This window comes from Sciurus vulgaris (assembly GCF_902686455.1).
Source record: "Sciurus vulgaris genome assembly, chromosome: 17".
Lineage (NCBI taxonomy): Eukaryota > Metazoa > Chordata > Mammalia > Rodentia > Sciuridae > Sciurus > Sciurus vulgaris.
Window position 1 is genome coordinate 12,319,725 of NC_136478.1, and position 12,123 is coordinate 12,331,847.

The 12,123-nt window shown below is 44.1% G+C and overlaps 1 protein-coding gene and 1 long non-coding RNA gene across 2 annotated transcripts in view; one reads left to right on the forward strand and one right to left on the reverse strand.

Annotated features, from left to right (window-relative positions):
• Positions 1-12,123, reverse strand: part of ST3GAL2 (ST3 beta-galactoside alpha-2,3-sialyltransferase 2) — a 51,047-nt gene that overhangs the window by 15,453 nt on the left and 23,471 nt on the right. The window lies entirely within an intron of this gene.
• LOC306647831 lies at positions 7,163-9,833 on the forward strand. The gene is made up of 2 exons (XR_013760183.1): positions 7,163-7,833; positions 9,537-9,833. It is a non-coding gene; the product is annotated as an uncharacterized lncRNA (long non-coding RNA).

Sequence of the window (12,123 nt, forward strand, 5' to 3'; positions counted from 1 at the left end):
TCCGAATCACTGGGATTACAGGGACGCACTGCTGTGCCCAGTCCCTAGTCCAGATTTGTATAGTTACTTTCAAATAAAACATAGAGAACTCTAACAATCCAAAGAAGATCCCAGGGACTGTGAATGCTGACTCTCTGACACAGAGCACCCAAAGGGCCTCTCAGTGCCTAGGGAAAGCCCTCCAGCAAGAAGGAAGGACTGAGCCCAGACCATTCAACTTGCCCCTCTCCTCTTCTGGTTGTGGGTAATGGAGGAGACATAAACAGTCCTTCCTGCTTTGGTGTGAGAGGAGAATCTGACTACATCAGGAGATGGAATTGCTGGGCTCAAGATCCCCACTGACCAGCCTCCCTCTGGACACCTGCCTTTATCTACATATTATAGGTGAAAAGAACACCAGGGTCCCTGGTGGAGCTGAAAATCTGAGGCCTCATGCTGTCCTGGCAGACAAAACACGTGTTTGGATATTAGCCCTAAGGAAAGGAGCTTGAATCCATGGCATGGGAATCTCTTAAACCAGCTCCTCTTCAAATCTGGCCAGCTCTAGTTCTGACAGCCCTACCCTTATTGAAAGTTCTAGCCAGCCCTCCCAGGGTCCTCTGGCTTCCCTGGCAGCTGCAGAGAAGATCTCTTAGGTTTCATGTTTAAGAAATCCAGCTGCCCTCATGGTAGCTCAAATTTCTGGGGCCAAGCCAAACCACAAAGCCATCAGGGAATGGAACTAGCCTGTTACAATAGGGAGGATATTACTCTGCATGGGAAAATTACGGTCACAGAAGTAAAGCAACATGCTTAATGTCACGACCTCATGAATGGAAATGAGCTTTGAGCCCCCACCTATCTGACTCTGAAGCCTACACTGAGCCAGAGCACAGAAAGGAGCTCATGGAACTCACAGGGCACAGGGATGACAGGGAAGGAGAGACACAGAGGCTGGCTTCCTGGGGTTAAGAGTGAAGCTCTACCCACATGCCTGGCCCAGGGCTCCTGGCTTGAATCCACAGAGACCCCAGCAGCAGTGGCTCAAATGTGCTTTTTCCAGAGTTTCTCCACTGAACCCATTTAGCAGATCATGCTCTAAAATAGCCTGTGAAGAACAGGTTGGGTCCTGCTCTGAGTTTTCAAACTGCCGAACCCTGAGTTACTCCATGTTGTAAAGCAGTAGTTTGCCATGAGCTACTCCGTTTTGAGAGTAAGTGCCAAGGTAGACTAAATCTATACCTTGTTTGTGTAAGTAACAACCACTAAGGTAAACAACCACTATCTGCGTGGCACAACCATAAAGCACAAACTGATAAATAACTTGTATGTGCCAAAACTAAGTACTTGGCCATGTGGATATCCCAAATCGCATAAGGAACACTAGACACAGAAGATTATCAATGCAATTCCTCATCTGAGACCATAAAAGGAGGAGCCCCCCAAAACTCGACATGGCGCATCCTGACCCTGTCACTTAGTCACTCATCACAAGCCTTGCCCAGGAAGACTGCCACAGTGATGCACCTCTGATTTCCTGTCCTTTGTGTTTTGGCACAGCATGGTTTCTCCTGCCCATGATCACCACACATGGCTCACTCCAAGCTGACACCTTGAGCTGACACTTCAAGCTGACACTCTAAAACTGAAACTGCCATCTGTCCAGACGCTCTGCCTTGACAACTGTGGAAAACCCTTATCTGACCATCGACAATGGCTCTTTGACTCTGCATTCATATCACTTGCGCCTGTTCTTTTGGCATAGCATCCTGTAACCCTGTGACCACCTAACCCTTTCTTATTCTTTCTGTGAGATAGGCAGGTAGATATATATATAAATATAGATATAAGAAGTATGATGTGTGACTTGAGTGTTATAGATATTAGAAATTAAGACTGGAATGGAATAAAAGAACTTGTGATTGCCCGACTGATCTCTATCCGATGCCCCATAAGTATTCTGTGAATCACCACTGCTGCAAGTGGTGTGTGTAGCTTGTGAACTTACTGTTATTCGATAAATTCTGACATTGTGGAAAGACATGAACATGTTTGGTCTGTTAATGGTATAGCTTGCTCACAACACGGCCTTTGGTTAGACATTCTGTAAACAGGAAACCAGGTCATTGTCTCTTCCAGTTTTCCCTTTGCCCATTTCTATGCCCAATATCTAAGGAAAAGAACTTGGCTTTGCAGAGGCCCACTCCTAGCTCCCTGTGACCCGAGAAGAGTCATTCATGGAGCAGATGATCCTGGGAGGCAGTGACTTTGCAGACTGGTCAAGTGATGGACCGGGGTCTCACCTGGGAAGACTTGTTTGTGGATGGGCAGCCCTACTGTGACACTGAAGGTGGGGACTGGGCAGAAACTGGCACAGGAGGCTTCTCAAGGAAATATCTCAGACAGGGACCACCCTAACTCCTAGGGATTCTAAATCAACACAGGGGGCATCCTTTGCCCTGCTGGGAAAAGGAAAACCCCTAGTTCAACAACAACCTGGGAAGAGCAGAGGAATGGAGTTGCTAGCAAAAGCCCTTGCTTTGGGAACCTCACATTCAGACAGTTAACAACAGGAGCTTAAGCTGCTCGCCTTGTGTTGAGGGCAAAGGGAGGCACTGGGAGGAGCAAAACACATCAGAGGCCTCTGGATGGGCGCTAACACTCCCAGAAGTCACCTGGGCTGGCCCTTTCCTATCTCATTTCCACCTGTGAACTCCTGGCGTCCCTTAGGTGGCCCGCTGCCTACCTGGGATCTCTCCCCTTCTCAGCTTCTCTGATCATTCATAAGCCCATGCACACCCCAATACAAAGAAATTGGGGGAAGGGGTGTACACTTTGGCATCAGTCCCCAGTCCCCATCTCTGCTGCCAGCAGAGGGAGGCAGTACTCCCGGGCCAACAGGCTGTTGGAGAGCTCAAGTGTTTTGTTTTAGTTTCTTCAGTACTGGGGACTGAACACAAGGGCACTGTACCACTAAGCTACATCCCTGGTCCTTTACATATTTTATTTTGAGATAGGGTTCTCACTGAGTTGCTGAGGTTGGCCTTGAACTTGTGATCCTCAGCCTCTCAAATAGCAGGGATTAAAGGCATGTGCCACCACACCTGGCACATCCTTTTTTCCTTTTCCTTTTCTTTGTTAAAGTCTTCTTTTTTTAATTTTTTTTAGTTGTTGATGAGCCTTTATTTATTTATATGTGGTGCTGAGAATCGAAGCCAGGGCCTCACACATGCTAGGCAAGTGCTCTACCACTAAGCCACAACCCCAGCCCTATTTTCTTTTTGAGGATTAATTCATATATAATAAAACACAGGAACTGTTCAATGTAAAGCTTTATGAACCTTTACTTATGTGAGCTGCACTGTGCTGGGGGTGCAGCTGTTAGTGTAAAGCATTTGCCTAGCAGACTAGAGGCCCTGGGTTCAATCCTCAGCACAGAAAGGGGGGAGAAAAAGGGCATTAGGTTACAGAAAACTGCCACCCCCAGAAGTCTCCTTTGCCAATCAACAGCTGATGCTCTACCACTTTTCTGAATTCTGTCACCAGAGGTGAGATGTACCTGCTCTTGAACTTCATATAAACACACTCATTTGCAACTGTCCTTTTACTCAATGTAATGTTTTGGAGATTCATTCATGTTGTTGTGTGTACCAGTAGTTTATTTTTTCCATATTTGGACATTGAGTTTTTTCTAGTTTTTGGCTATTACTAATAAAACTGCCTTGAACTTGTACTCATTTTTTTGTGGACACACTCATTTCTCTTGGATAAATATCTGGGGGTGGAATGCTGAGTCATAAGGTGGGCGTAAGTTTAACTTTACTAGAAATTATCAAGTACTTTTCCAAAGTGGTTGTAACATTTTACATTCCCACCAGTAATCCACGAGAGTTCCGTTTGTTCCATCTTCTTCGTATTTTTAATCTTTAATTTTAGGCATTCTGGTGGGTGTTTTTCTCTAGTATTTCTACTATCAGGTATAGAAGAACAGGTGCACCAGGAGACATGTATCAGAATGTTTTCAACAGCATTGTGTACCTGAAAACTACAAACAACCCAAATGTCTATTAAAATAGAATGGACAATGCTGGGCGCAGTGGTGCACACCTGTAATCCCAGGAGCTTGGGAGACTGAGGCAGAAGAATTGGGAGTTCAAAGCCAGCCTCAGCAACTTAGGGGGCACTTAGCAACTCAGCAAGACCCGTCTCTAAATAAAATACAAAAAAAGGGATGGGGATGTGGCTTTGTGGTTAAGCGCCTCTGTATGTTCAATTTTAGGCTGTGGCATGAGCAACCCGGTAGATGGGTGTGCCATTCACAGAGAAGGCAGAAAATGGATAGGTTTAGGTGGTAAAAAACAAGAACTCTATCTGTGACAGGTTACAGTTAAGCTGCTTTTTAGATACCGGTGTGTAAATGGCAACAGGATGTTGGACACACACATCTGAAGCTCATGGGTGAGATCAGAGTTGGAGGAATACATTTGAGAGGGCTTTTCTTTTGTCTTCTCTTCTCTTCTTTTTCTCTTTTCTTTCTTTCTTTGTACTGGGGATTGAACCCAGGGACACTTTACCACTAAGCTACATGCCCAGATCTTTTTATTTTATTTTTTTATATTGAGATAGGTTGCTGAGGATCTAAAGTTGCTGAGGGTCTCATTAAGTTGCTGAGATGGCCTTGAACTTGTGATCCTCCTGCCTCAGCCTCTGAGTCCCTGAGATTACAGATGTGTACCACCACACCCAGTGAGAGTTCATTTTTCAAAGTATACAACTGGAAGAAATAATCTAGGGAGGGCCTGACATAGATGAGAGGGGGCAGCTCAGAATAGCACCTGGTGGCAACTTTCTCAATGGCTGGGATAGGGTGGGGATGTAATGGCTATGAGAAAGATATTCTAGGTCATTAGTCCTCAAAAATACAAATCAAAACCACAATCAGATACCACTTTCCACCTACCAGGATGGCTGTACTAAAAAAGACAGATAATAACAAATGTTAGTGAGGATGTGGAAAAATCACTGCCCCCATACAGTGCTGGTGGAAATACTGAAACGGTGCAGTTGCTTTGGAAAACAAAAAAATCTGACAGTTTCTCAGAAGGTTAACCACAAAGTTATCATATGACTCAGTAATTCCACTCCAAGGTATACACCCATATGAAATGAAAGCATATGTTCACAAACACTGGTACACAAGTAATTTAGAGGAGCTATTATCCATAATAGCTCCAGAGCAAGAACAACACAAAGTTCTATTAACTGATAAATGAAGAAACAAAATATCTATCCAAACAAGGAATTCATCCCCAAAAAGGAACGAAGTTCTCATACACTCTACATCATAGATAAACCTTGACAACATTGTGCCAAGTGAAAGAAGCCAGTCAAAAAGACCCTATATTGAATGATTTCCATAAAATGTCCAGAATAGACAACCCATACAGTCAAAAAGTAAGTTATTGGTTGCCAAGACCTGGGATTGGTGAGGTTTAGAAATGACTGCTAGCGGGTTAGAGTTTCCTTTGGGGGTGATAAACTACCTAAACTTGTTCGTGATGATGGTTACACAACCAACTGAATAAATTAAAAGACACTGACTTGTACTCTTCAGTTGTGCATGCATGTGGTCCTGGGGATTGAACCCAGGGCCTTGCACATGCTAGGCAAACGTCCTACCACTTAGCTACATTCCCAGCTGACTAGTTACACTTCAAATGGGTGAACTGTACGGGATGTGAATTATGAAAGTGTTTTTTTTTAAAAAAAGGAAAGGAATACAAGCAAGTGGAATCAGGGTTTAAGGTGGGAGGAATTACTAACTGTGGGAATGAATTAGCAAACAAGTTCATGATGCAGGAAGAAGGCTACTTGAGTAAAGTCCTTGAGTAGCAAGGGGGACTAGATGGGGACCCTATCGGGAGGGACTATGCAAGGAACAGGAGGCAAAGTAGAGCACAGAAATTTAGATAACAAGGAAGGTCTCTTTTTATTGTTGGAGTAGAAGATTTACAGAGATCAGATGTGAAATAGTCTCCTAGGAGAGAAGGGAGAAAACCAGGGAAATTTAGTAGATGCCAAAGCATTGCTCTGGTCTTAAAAATAAATAAATAAATAAATAAAATAAAAATAAAAATAAAAAACAGGGGCTGTGGCTGTGGCTCAGTAGTAATGCACTGGCCTAGCACTGGTGAGGCAGTGGGTTTGATTTTTAGCACCACAAAAAAATTAAATAAATAAATAAAATTTAAAAATTCTTTAAAAAAATTAAAATATAGGCATTGTGTCCACCTACAACTAAAAAATATTAAACACACACACACACACACACACACACACACACATATATTTCCAAGGTGTGTGGTGGCACACACCTGCGGTCTCAGCTACCTGGGAGACTGAGGCAGGAGGATCCCTTGAGCCCAGGGATTCAAGGCCAACTTTGGGCTGAACATTGTTAAAATCCTATCGCAAAGCAAACAAACAAAACGGTTTCCCTTCCCTATTTCTCATTACTTATTTTTGTGTGGTGCTACTGATGAATCCAGGACCTTATAAGAAGTTTATGGTCATGAATTTGGCAAATTTTGGGAGACCACATATCAGTAATCCCCTGAATTACTGGTAATCTCAAACTGCTGAGGCTGATCAGAGGCAGTGGCAGTCAGGGTAAAGGTCAGGGGCCGGGGAAGGCCTTGAGGAGTGAAGGGGCTGTCTCTCCTCCCCCAGACTTCCACCAATCAGAGGATGCATGTCTGGGTGGCTTCCACTCTAGGAAGGAAACAATGAATGTCAAAGGAGATCTTCACAAGCTTGCAGGTGATGGGAAGGAAAAACAGAAGCTCTGGATTGAGGAACAAAGGGTGCCGCAAAAGGAGAGCAGCAGGGACTGTTTTGGAGGCTGTGGTGGCTTTAGAATCAATCTCTGACAGATCCCAGGAGACCAGCTTTCGAATTAACCTAATGAAGCACAGGATAGCACAGCCTCAGATCAGCACAGCTGAACACCACCTTCTTGGCAGGCAGAGAAAAAAAAACATCAAGATAAGGCACTGAGGATGGGGGTGGGGCTGCCTGCCTCTTAGGAGGAATGGGGAGAAGGAAAAAAAGCTGAGCCCAAGGCTGATGAAGCACCTCTTTCCATCCACTTCCGCACAGCCTGAGGTAAGTCCCAAAGCCTCATTCTAAAGGGAGCAAACCACAGAGTATTACTCAAATGGCATAATGCTTTATGAGTCTCCAGGCATTTTCGGGGATAGCCTCTCATTTAGTATTCTCAGGAGTCCCAGAACTAGCTGAACAAGGTCAGCCAGGCAGAAGTGAAGACTCCCAGACAAGTGCTTCTTCCCCAACACCCACTGCCTTCTATACAGGATTTTCGCACCAACTAGGGTTCAAACCCCAAATGGTTCCCTGTTCCCTAGATCCCTGACCACCCAGCACCCCAGCGACTCCCTGACTTGTAGATAAGGCAATTGCCAACCCTGGCAGAAGGTGCCCTGGTAGGTAAGCCATTATTTTGATGAAGAGACCGAATGCCTGTCCCTTACATGCCACTCAAACCCAGCAAGGCACGTCCTTGACCTGTCTGAGAACTAGCTGCTTCACCTCGCATGCTTTGTTAACTGAAGTCACTGTGTTGCAACATCCTGGCACCAGGCTCTGGCACAGAGCCCTCTGTCTTAGCTAGCCCAGTGACTCAGGCCCTTCCTAGTCCCTTGTTACAACCCCTCAGGCAGCCTGTGCCTCCCCAGTCCTACCTTCCTGCAGGACCCCTAACCTTGATATCCAGTCTGAACTCTCAGCTCTCATACCTCGGATGCTGTCCAGAGTTAGCAGCCAGAAAACCATAAGGTAAGAGCTAATACACCTCTTCAAATCGAAGACTGCATACTGTCTAACCCTCAGTTAAGTCCTGGCAAAATAAACCCATCAGTCTGCACTGCAGGAGGACAAATGTCGCCCCTAAAGAAGTAACCTTCAAAGGGAGGGCCTCCAGGTTCTGAGGCAGAGGGAAGGGTGGAGCTGGGAGAGTTGGGCTGTAGGGTCCCTTTAAATCAGCTGCCTGCTGTGTCCCAGGCCTGCTCCCTCAGGAGGGAGCCCCAATGTGGTTAAAGGAGCGATGGAGGGTCCAGTAATTTGCTATACATATCTATATTAAGGCAGAAGTAAAGTCTAAAAGAACAAGATTATCTCGATAGCTGGGCAGACAAGCTACATACAAAGAATTAGGGAGTACTGGGCATGGTGGCACACACCTGTAATCCCAGTGGCCTGGGAGGCTAAGGCAGGAGACTCATGAGCTCCAAGCCAGCCTCAGTAAAAGCAAGGTGCTAAGCAACTCAGTGAGAACCTGTCTCTAAATAAAATATGAAATAGATATGAAATAGGACTGGGGATGTGGCTCAGTGGTCAAGTGCCTCTGAGCTCAATCCCTGGTACCAAAAAAAAAAATTAGGGAGAGCCAGGCATTTGTGATGCATACCTGTAATCCCAGCTATTCAGGAGGCTGAGGCAGGAGAATGACAAAATCAAGATCAGACTGGGCAGTTTAGCAAGATCCTGTCTTCAAATTAAAAGCGCTGGGGATGTAGTTCAGAGATAGACTGCTCCTGGTTCTCATCCCCAATACCACAGGGCCCATTTCCTGCTGACCAGGTCTCTCTTCCTCATTTCATGCTAGATCGCTTCTTATTTGCTGTTTGTTGTTGTTACTGTGGTGGCACTGGAGATCAAATCCATGGCCTTGCACAGGCTAGGTAAGCACTCTACCACTGAGCCATATCCCCAGCTATTTTTATTTTAAGACAGGGTCTTGGTAAATTGCTGAGGCTGGTCTCAAATTTAGGATTCTCTTGGCTCCGCCTCCAGAGTAGTTGGGATTACAGAAGTGCACCACTGCACCAGCTTTTTTAAATATAGGGGTTTGATCCATACATTTCTGGATTTGCACTTAGGTTACTATTTTACTTTCTCTATTATTATTTCTTTAGCTTTTTTTTTTCTCCTGACTTTCAGTGGATTGACATTATCCCCACCCCCACCACTTTTTTTTCTTCCTAGTTTAGAAATGATATTCCTCTTCTTTCAGTGATTATCTTTTTTAAAAAAATATTTTTTTAGTTGTAGATGGACACAATGCCTTTATTTTATTTCTTTATTTTTACGTGGTGCCGAGGATCGAACCCAGTGCCTCACACATGCTAGGCGGGCACATTATCCCTGAGCCACAACCCCGGCCCCTGATTATCTTAAATTGTTAGCATACATATATTTTTCCAATGAAGTCTAGTTTTTCCAATCGTGTCATTTTCTTGAACAAGGCAGAAATCTGATATGTCTTAACAAAGGAATTTTCTACTTTATTTTACCTTATTCTTCCTCAATAATATAGTTAACAATTTGTTTTCCTTTTTTAAAATCAAAAATTCAGCAGTTACTCTCCTTTTGTGCCAACAAAATCCGGACTTGTTCAGGCAGCTAAAGACCCAGTCCCAGGAGATGAGGTAAGACCGATCAAGCCAACCACAGCCAGCCTGTTTGTTTGCTTTTGCCAGGAATTGGTTTGAAGATGCACCAGTTTAGACCAAGCAGACTTAAGAAGGTATCAACTAGAGCTGTCTTGGAAAAATTCTTCCTGAAAGAGGCACATGAAGGGAAGCTTTCATTCTCTTAGCATCTCCCTGTCATCCTACTTGAGATGTTAAAGCCTGTAAGAGCCATCTCACAACTATAAGGAGAGACATCTTACAAATGGAGGATGGCAGAGAAGATCCAGGGTTCTTCATGTCAGTTCTGGACCATGACCCAACTCTGGAACTCTGCTACCTCCACACCGGTCAGTTAATCTTTTTTTTTTTTTTTTTTTTTTTTTTTTTTTAATTTAAATTTTGGGCTCTAGGATTGAATCCTGAACTTCAAGCATGCTGAGAAGGTTATCAATGAGTTACACCCCCATTCTCAACGTTTTTTATAGTTTAAGTCATTGTGGGTTTTTCTGTCCTTGTAGCATAAAGTATTCTGTTATGCCTTAAAAAGGTAATTAAATATACAACCTAATGTGTCAATTTCTTTTCCTTTTTCCCTCCCTCCCTCCTTCTACCTCTTCCTTCCTTTCTTCACAATCTTTCACATTCCTGGGCTCCAATGATCCTCCTCCCTCAGGCTCCCAAGTAGCTAAGGCTGCTGGGCATGTAGCTAGCTCAGTGTGCCAATTTCTGTGCTCACTGTTGGCACCAAGAAAGGGCTCCTTCCCTCACGGATTTACTTTTCTTTTAGCAAGGGTTTTTTGGCAATAAAATTGTCTTAGGATATCCAGAAATACTTCTTTTGTGGGGGTGGGGGTGGTACTGGGGATTGAACTCATGGCACTTGACCACTGAGCCACTTCCCCAGTCCTATTTTGTATTTTATTTAGAAACAGGGTCTCACAGAGTTGCTTAGTGCCTTGCTTTTGCTGAGGCTGGCTTTGAATTCATGATCCTCCTGCCCCAGCCTCTCAAGCCATTGGGATTACAGGTGTGTGCCACCGCCCCTGGTCTTTTATTTATTTATTTATATTTATTTTGGTAAGTGGGGAATGAACCTGGGGGTACTTTACCACTGAGTTATATCCCCAGGTTTTTTGAGATGGAAGGCTGGCCTTCAACTTGCTATCCCTTCTATCTCAGCCTCCCAAGTCACTGGGATTATAGGCAGGCACCACTGTGCCTGGCTTCTTTTATGGGGGCAAGTGCTCTATAACTGAGCTATACTCAGAACCTGTCCTCTACAGTTTCACTATGTCTAGTATCATATGACCTTTTTCTGTTTAATTTCCATACTGTTTCTACCGCTCCTGTACTCCAACCTACTCAGAAGGCTAAAGCAGGAGAATCCCAAATTCAAGGCCAGCTTGAACAAGAATCTATCTTAAAAAAAAAAAAAGTAATGAAAAATAGTGTTAGAATTTTAAATAGTAAATTACTTCAGACTGGTCATGAAGAAATCATGGAATTGAGAGATAATACTGAGAAATTCATCTAGAATGGAGGACACACATGGAAGACAGATGGTGAGCCTTTAGCATATATCTAATAGGAATTCCAAATATGAATAAAGGAAATGACAAATGAAATAATAACAGCTGAAGGGATAATGGCTAAGAATTCCAGATTTGAAGAAACAGTATAAAAAAAAAGTCACAGCCAAAGGGAAGGGTCAGTAGCAACTTTTTTCAACTCCTTTTCCTAGCCCTTGGATTCTGGCAGTGTGCCAGCCTAATTCAATGCTCCATATGAAATCACTTTATTTCTGTTGCCCAAATTTCTGCTTCCAGACTCAGAGACCAGCAGGCCTGTGGCTTCAGCCCTGCTTTCTTGTGTGTTCCCGTTCCAATTCTTATCCACAGGGATGTCTGTCCAATGTGCATGCGGCAGGGATTGGGAAGAGGGGGAGAGCATGACGTTTGTTTTTGGAATTTTATCTTTTTATGCATAACTGTTGTGTTTAAGAGTATAAATTTATAGTGCCATCTTGATGGGATGGATTGAACTAAATGATGTGTACCAGGGAAGTAGGGCTCCCTGCCAATGTCAGTCTCTTGGGAAGGAATATCAAACCATCTCTAACAAGATCGAGAGAACACTAGCCAGCACACTGACAGAATCAGACTGATACCCTGCGATAAGCTGATAAAAAGTCCTGATGCTGTCCCATGCCCACCCCCACCTTCATTCCAGTCAACACTGGGAAGGGAGCCCAGTATGCAACTGACCACAGAGCAGGCCTTCACTGAAGAGGGCAACTTCCATAGTACCTGACCATTTCAATCTTTCTCCTGGCTAATGAAAAATGCATATTAGCCATATGGAAATCCTTCATGCAAAATCCCATCTGGCTCTCTAAGTCCCCAACCCACCTGCAGCAGGCCCAGCCTGACGTTTTGCTATTCATCAGAACAGTGGATTCAGGAGCCAGATTCTAGGCCAGGTTGCTACCAAGCAATAAGTCACTTTTATTTTGTTTGTTTGTTTTCAGTACTGGGGATTGAATCTGGGATGCTTTCCTACTCAGCCTCATCCCCAACACTTTCTATTTTGAGATAGCATCTTCCTAAACTGCCCTGAAAAATTGCTGAGGCTAGTCTTGAACTTGCAATCCTCC